Source organism: Megascapheus bottae, chromosome 1 (assembly GCF_031878675.1).
Source record: "Megascapheus bottae isolate mThoBot1 chromosome 1, mThoBot2.hap1, whole genome shotgun sequence".
NCBI classification, from domain to species: domain Eukaryota; kingdom Metazoa; phylum Chordata; class Mammalia; order Rodentia; family Geomyidae; genus Megascapheus; species Megascapheus bottae.
The window spans coordinates 63,344,607-63,352,282 of NC_143509.1; positions in this window are offsets into that span (position 1 = coordinate 63,344,607).

Sequence of the window (7,676 nt, forward strand, 5' to 3'; positions counted from 1 at the left end):
AGGATATTGTATCTAGCTTTCAGTTCCTCATCATTTTGCAGCTGAATGATTTTGTGTTGTATGTTCTCAGACCCATCAGCTGGTTCTACACTGAACGATATAGCCAAGTTTATTCAACTCCATTGGTTTAATTTTTTACATCCTTAAATAAATCATGAATGCCTCAATTACTTTTAAACACTCTCTAGGCTATTCAAGTGTCATAGAAGACTTTTGTCTTTCTAGATTGGGGGGAGGAGCAAATGCTTCCTGTTATTCTTTTCCAGTTCCCCTCCCACAGCTATAATTCAGCTTGAAAGGATCCACGTTTGAAAGCTGGAAGTTGAGAATTCAGCTGGTGCCTAGCAGATTGATGTTCACTCTTAAAGGTCCTTGCTAATGTCCACCATGAAGGAAGGATGCATCACAGAGCCACTTGCTAGCATTTCTATGCATCGCCATACACTGCTTGGCTTCATCTCACTCACAGTTCATGAAATCTCATGCTCATTTCAGTGGTAAACACAGACCACCATATCCCAAGTCAAGACCATACAGCAACTCCATAAATTGAAGTGATTAAACCCTTTCATCGCAACAAAAGTTATTCATGACACTACTGTCAACATCACATTGCTGAGCCACTGTGGCTGTGCACAGAGATTTTCCTGGTTCATGAGGTAGTAGTATACAGTTAACTCACCTGAATCAAGGCTGATGACATTGTTTCTTGACAAAAGCAATTAACCCTTGTGTGAAGCCAACCATGGCTGGATTTCCATCTGATAAGGCAACTTAACTTTTCAAATATTAGTTCAAGTTTTCTCATTGATTAAATGGGTCCATCTACTGATAGCTCTCCCCTATGTCTAATTCTGCCATTATCCCATAAATGAAAATGGCCATCATAAACTAGAAAGACAACATGGAAATATGCAGAATCCTTCAACTTTTTTCCAATATTTTCTGCTGCAAGTAATCTGTTCTGAAATGGTTCTCTGAGACAGACACTAAAACAGTTTTACTATCTAGTTAGCAATATCACAGTAGCCACCCTGCACTCTTTTAATGGTACTCATCTCGTAATGGATATTCCTTGATTGTCCATCAAACTTCATATTATGAAGTCACTCTATATGAATTTTCAGCACTATGGGAAAAGCTTCTAGACTGGTTGAATTTCAAGTCTGGCCTTGACAGGGCCAGAATAAATGATTTTTGCAGGCCTTATAAGGAACATGGATCATGTATACCCCACCTTAGTTCTACACTAAAATTTGCCTTAACGATGCTGTAGAGCCTTTTGCTATCTCTCAACAGTTTCCAATCCTAGATCCCCTTTGCACTTGGGAACAAAATTTTATGGCTAATTCTGGTTACCTAATTATCTGCTGTCACTTTCACAGAAATGATTTTACCTGAGTACATGGCTACCTATTCACACAGACTTAATGATAATTAATGTCTTAATGATAGTTAATTGTGTCCATATTACTGACTAGTTGAACTTGAGAGGAAGAAACCTGAGTTTCTTTCAGGTGCTATTTGTAAAACATTTGGGTACAGAATCCCCTTGCCCCTATTTCTCTTGGTTGCCTGAGAGAGAAAAAAAAAAGGAAATGGAAGGGTCTCTTTGGACCAAAAGATTAAAGTCTGATGTTGGAATTGACAAAGGCATCCTATCACTCTATGCTGTTATATGAAAGAGAAAAACAAACCCAAAAGCTGTTTTGTTTAAAGCAGTACTGTTAGGTCCACTTGGAAGAAATGACATTTTCCCTTGACTTTCTCCCCCTGCACTCTGGAAATCCCTGCCCAGCACCTGTAACCCTGGAGCTGGCATGCCTGGGGGCAGTGGGAGGTCCCCAGTCTGAGGTATTTCTCCATCCTCTGGGGTCACATCCACTTCCGCTGTGGCCACACCTCTCCCCCTATCTAATCTCTCACTTTCCACTATAAACTCTCTTGCTCCACCTGACTTTATCTTGGGTGGCAGGAAGTCTGCTATCTCCTCACACAAGAAACCCTCTTCTGAACTGCGTGGAGTTTCCTTTGGCAGACCTTACAAGTACAATTAGGCTCAACTTCTGGCAATGGTTATAGTCTGTATCACAACTGGTTTATCTTCATGATTCCTTATAAAATCTCATAGGTACTAGTTTTCCAAGATACATAAATAAGCCCAATTCTAGTAATAATAATTCTTAATTATAATTTCTATCTTAAAGGGGTGAGAAAAGAGCTAATAAAAGCTTTGTGGCCCTCTGTGATCAACAAAGTTATAGTCAATGTTGTTTATAACCAATTAACCTTTTATGCCACATTTCAATCTCAAAAAGTTTTAAAAAGCTTACATTCTTCCTTTACATCAGACTTAACTCGATTTATTTTGTTAACAAAGCTATCCAAGTGTTTATTTCCATAGATGGGAAGATTATCTGAAGAGAAAAACAACTATGTATCAATTTAAAAAATGCATCTAGCCACATATTCTTTGGATCAAATCGGAAGGAATTTGTTTAGCAATTTTAATAAATGGCCCATACATCATCTTCATTGTTTTTATTTAATGTATCTTAAAACCTAAACTGTGTGTGTGTGTGTGTGTGTGTGTGTGTGTGTGTGTGTGTGTGTGCAAGCATGCACATCAGGTTTGGGGGCTTGGAACTTAGGTCATGGTGATATCCCTGAGCTTTTGAGATCAAGACTAGTATTCTACCACTTGAGCCACAGCTCCTTTTCCAGTTTTTTGATAAGAATCTCATGGATTTTTCTGCTTTGCTAACTTCAATCTCCTGAGTAGCTATGATTATAGGCTTGAGTCCCTAGCACTCAGCTTCCCATCTTTATATTTTAAGGACTGGTGATTCATGGACAACTTCAGTGTCTTCTGAATTTCTTATGAGTTCTTAGCATCTATGTTAACTTGAACTCCCTTCCATACTTTACACCCTGCCTCTCCAAATACAACTACCAATACCCACATTGTCACCATGGACCTTTGACTTTTACACAGTTAGTGCTTATTTCTCAGCAGGCTGAAGTTATTAAAGTGTCATTCTGAAGGAAAACATGTTGCTTTGTATGTCTGTACATTGGTAAAGGGATGCTATTTTCTCTCTCTGAAGTGCAGAAATTGGCATTAGACTACACATTAAACAGTATCAAGCACATACTCCAACTAAAGTAATACTTTAGCTCAAGAAAAGCACTTGATATTCTTTATATTCTGTCTACTTTGTTTCCATACATCATAACAAATGAATCATGTACTGAAGGTGCCCATAATAGCTATTACACAATTTCTTCTAGAAGAGGAAGAAACATATATGGGAAGTCTGTTATAGCCATGATGATCCAGGGACTATTGATGGCAATGCTTCTGGTATGTGGAGATATAGCCTTGGAATATTCTACAGAATTCTAAGAACCACATTAAGAATCTCTAATTATGGCTAGGAATGTGGCTTAGTGGCCAGCACTCATGAAGCCCTATGTTTGATTCCTCAGTACCACATAAACAGAAAAGGAAATAATGCTGTGGCTCAAGTGGTAGTATGCTAGCCTAGAACAAAATAAGTTCAGGGGCAGTAGTGCTTAGGCCCTGAGTTCAAGTCCCAGGACTGGCAAAAAAAAAGAATCTCTAGTTAAGGGTACATTAAGGGGTGCACAAGTTCCTCATCCTCTTCTTTGTCTGCTTCCTCCTCATCTCCTCCCCTTCTCCTTCCCCTTCTTCTTTACAAAACCTCACTATTAACTATTGTGTAAATTTCATTGTGTAAATTTTCCCTCTATTTTTGACAAGAACTTCCAAAACTTAAGATGGCTTCTAAGATCATTTCAACACACTTTTTAATCTCTCTTATTAATTTTCTTATTATCATATAATGATAATCTTCTTTTCTTTCAACATAAAGAAACCACCATTCTATTGTCATATTATCCTCTCTCATTTCTTCCAACACCATCTGTATTGTACAAGTAATACCCTATAGATTGAGTTGAAACACACCATTTTGTTTCTGTTATGTTCAATTCATTCCAATCACAACCAATACACATTGATTCCAATGTGTTTCACAATCTGTCATGCATATGTAATTTTACTAAATATGCACAGTAAATGGGAGAAGAAATGGCACTTTTAGCCTTAAATACAGAGAATAACAAGCATTGTTCTTTAGTTCTGTGTGTTGTGACAGAGAAAACATACGTAAATTTTCCACTGAGTGCAATACACATTGGAATCATTCTGGAGGCCATGTAAGTCAGTCCATTGTACATCTGGTAGTGGTATATTACATATAAACCTTTAGGAAAGTGTTTTTGACTATTGGATGTACATTCTTTTGTAATATAATTACCCTATTTCATACTCCTTCTAATAAAATATTGCAAATTGACAGGAAACTTGTGCAACCAGTACCTTTACATCAAAATGTATTCAATTTTATTATCCATTACCTCATAATCAATAACTAATCAACTTCATACTGTAGATAAAAGTCTATATATTGATGACCACACTATATACTTACAAGCTTTTGTATTATTTCTCTAAGAAGTGATTATTCACTATGCATTCATTGAGTATTCAAAGTACAACCCATCTCTCTCTACCATACTAAGTAGTATATATATATATATATATATATATATATATATATATATATCTGCTAGGATTGTAATAATCAGTTAGGAATACCAAAGCTGTATCTACAGCCCCACCTCATGCTCTTTTGTTCTTTTTCTTTTTAATTCAGTGGTTGGTTTCTGAACAGTTCACTAGATGAAACCTGAAGAGAAAAGCAAATTTATTTGAATTGTTCTCATAGCTGTATAGATGTATGTCTTATAATAGGTAATGGTCCTGAAGAATTATGTTTTAAAATAAGGTGATGTTGAAACACTCAATTGTTTATGAAGATGGGTAAAACTAAAATAGAAATTATTTCTGGGAAAAAAATGAAAGAGACAGAACAATGTTGTCAGCTTTCAAAAGGCCAAACAGCTCTGTGTGAAAGGCTGTGTGAGTATCCATATGAGATAATCCTCCATTCTCCCTTCCTTTCTCTCATTTCTCCAGGGAAATGAGTCACACCTGGTCACTGCCCTTGATACTATGATAGTCTGAATTCCCATCCGCCCTGCACAGCTAGGATGATGTCAGCACAGTTGACATTGTTAGATCCCTGCTCTGCTTATATCAGCTCCCCGTTGCTGTCGGATGAGTGTGAAGAAAAAAGGAGGGGGTATCATCTTCTTAGCAACCAAGCCCACATCTCCAGGATCCATAAATGACATCTGGCACTTTGCTTTGGGGATTTCCAGTGTTTCCTGAAATTTTAGCTATATTAGGACACTTGTTCTGAGTTTAAAAAGATATTTTTTATCCTCTTCCCTTTAAAATGTGTGTGTTTTGATGGCATTTCAGATCAAAATGTCTAGCACCAAAATACTTTTTAAAGAAGTCCTCATCCCATGATCCCTCAGTTACTCTGGGATATCCTTTGTAAACATTTTAAATAATCTTCTAATTAAACCAAGAAACCAAAAATGAGACCTGTTTGACATTTTTTCAGTAGACAAAAGTAAAAGATTTGGATAATGTAAGTAATCAAATAAGTTAGAAAATAAAGATGACCATATTTCTTGGTCTCGTTTGCAAAATTACGCACATTAAAAAATGTAACACAATTAACTCAATCAATCAGAATCCATATAGACATGGTATATTGATTGTTTAAGAGGAAAGGAGAGCTGACGACTTTAAGAGACATCTAGGAGTATTCTGAAAATGTTGCACTCATGCTATGTCCTCATGTGATAATTGAGATTTAATATCTACTTTCTCCGTCATATCTCCAAATTATTTTGATACTCCTTCATGTAAATATTTTCAGTTGCTTCACACTTCTCTTTCTGTTCACTCACTTATCTCACAAAAATTTCTCTTTTTTTTTTGCCCATTGTGGGGCTTGAACTCAGGGCCTGAGCACTGTCCTTGGACTTTTCTCAAGGCTAGAGCTCTACCCTTGAGCCACAGCACCACTTCCAGCTTTTCTATGTATGTGGTACTGAGGAATCGAACCTGGGTCTTCATTCACAAAAATTTCTTAGTAGATTTTTTGGGGGTTGGTCATGGGGCTTGAACCCTGGGTCTGGGCATTGTCTTTAGCTCTTCAGCTCAAGGCTAGTGCTCTACCACTTAAACTATAGCACCACTTCTGGTTTTCTGGTGATTATTTGGAGATTGAGATCCCCAGCTGGCTTTGAATCTCAATCCTCAGATCTCACTCAGCCTCCTGAGTAGCTAGGAAGACAGGTGTGGGCCACTGGCTTAGCAGAATCTTTCTGCATAACGTTTAAGACCCAAGTGAAGAGTGAAGTATATAGACAAACACCAAAATACTATTTGATAACAAAAAACCCTGAGGGCCTGGAGTTTGGCTTAGTGGAGACGGTGCTTGCCTAGCATGCAAGAAGTCCTGGGTTCGATTCCTAGATAGCATATACATAAAAAAAGCCAGAAGTGGTGCTGTTGCTCATGTGGTAGAGCACTAGGCCTTGAGAAAGCCCAAGAAAAATGCTCAGGCCCTGAGTTTAAGCCCCAGGTGGAGAGAGAGAGAGAGGGGAGTGGGAGGGAGAGAGGAAGAAAAAAATAACTCTGAAGCTCTGGGATTAGAGCCCAACTGAGTCATATAGAAAATCATATTTTAGGACCAGGAGTGTGGCCTAGTGATAGATATGCTTGCCTAGCACACATGAAACCTTGGGTTCAATTCCTGGGTACTACATACACAGAAAAAGCCAGAAATGACGTAGTAGAGTGCTAGCTTTGAGCAAAGGGTCCAAGGACAGTGTCCTGAATTCAAGTCCCACAACTGACAAAAAGAAAAAGAAGAAAGAAAGAAAATCATATTTTAAATCACCCTGAAATAAATAGGGGAAGTTGCATGGACTCCAGGGTATAGGCAAAGGTCATGCCTGATTTCCTAGACTCCTGATTCAGAGCCCTAAAGCTTAAGTTATCAGTAATAGGGCATAGCTTAACACTTCCAAGACTCACCACTTGGGAAGTTCTTTGGCTTTAGATCAATGCAAGAGGAAAAGCAACATTTTTCCACTTGGCATTTTGGAACTGATTTTTTTCTTTCCAACATTGTGCGGTGTTTTTCTTTAGCTTTCAGTTTTAAAAATATCTTTTTTTGGAACATTGCTGACGGGAATATAAAATGAAAGAGCTACTGTGAAAAGCAGCATGATAATTCTCAAAAAAATTAAACATAGAATTAGATGTGATCCTCTAATTCTGCTTTCTGAGTATATCCTCAAAAGAATTAGAAGTAGGTAATCACACAGTGTTGTATACCCATGTTCATTATTCACAATAGCTAAAGGATAGAAAAAAATCCAAGTTTCTATTGAGATACAGATGAATGGATAAGTAAAATGTGTTGCATATGCATACACTGGACCATTAGCCTTTTTGACTAGACCATTAGCCTTTTTGATGAGAAAATATCTGGAATAAGACAAGCTAGTCACAAACGGATAACTATTGTATGCTCCTGCTTATGTAGTTCATCAATGTTCTCTATTTATACAATAAAAACGATTTGAATGGTAAAATTTATGTCATGTATGTTTTTCTGCAATTAAGGAATACCCTTTAAAATAGTTTGAAAACACATAAA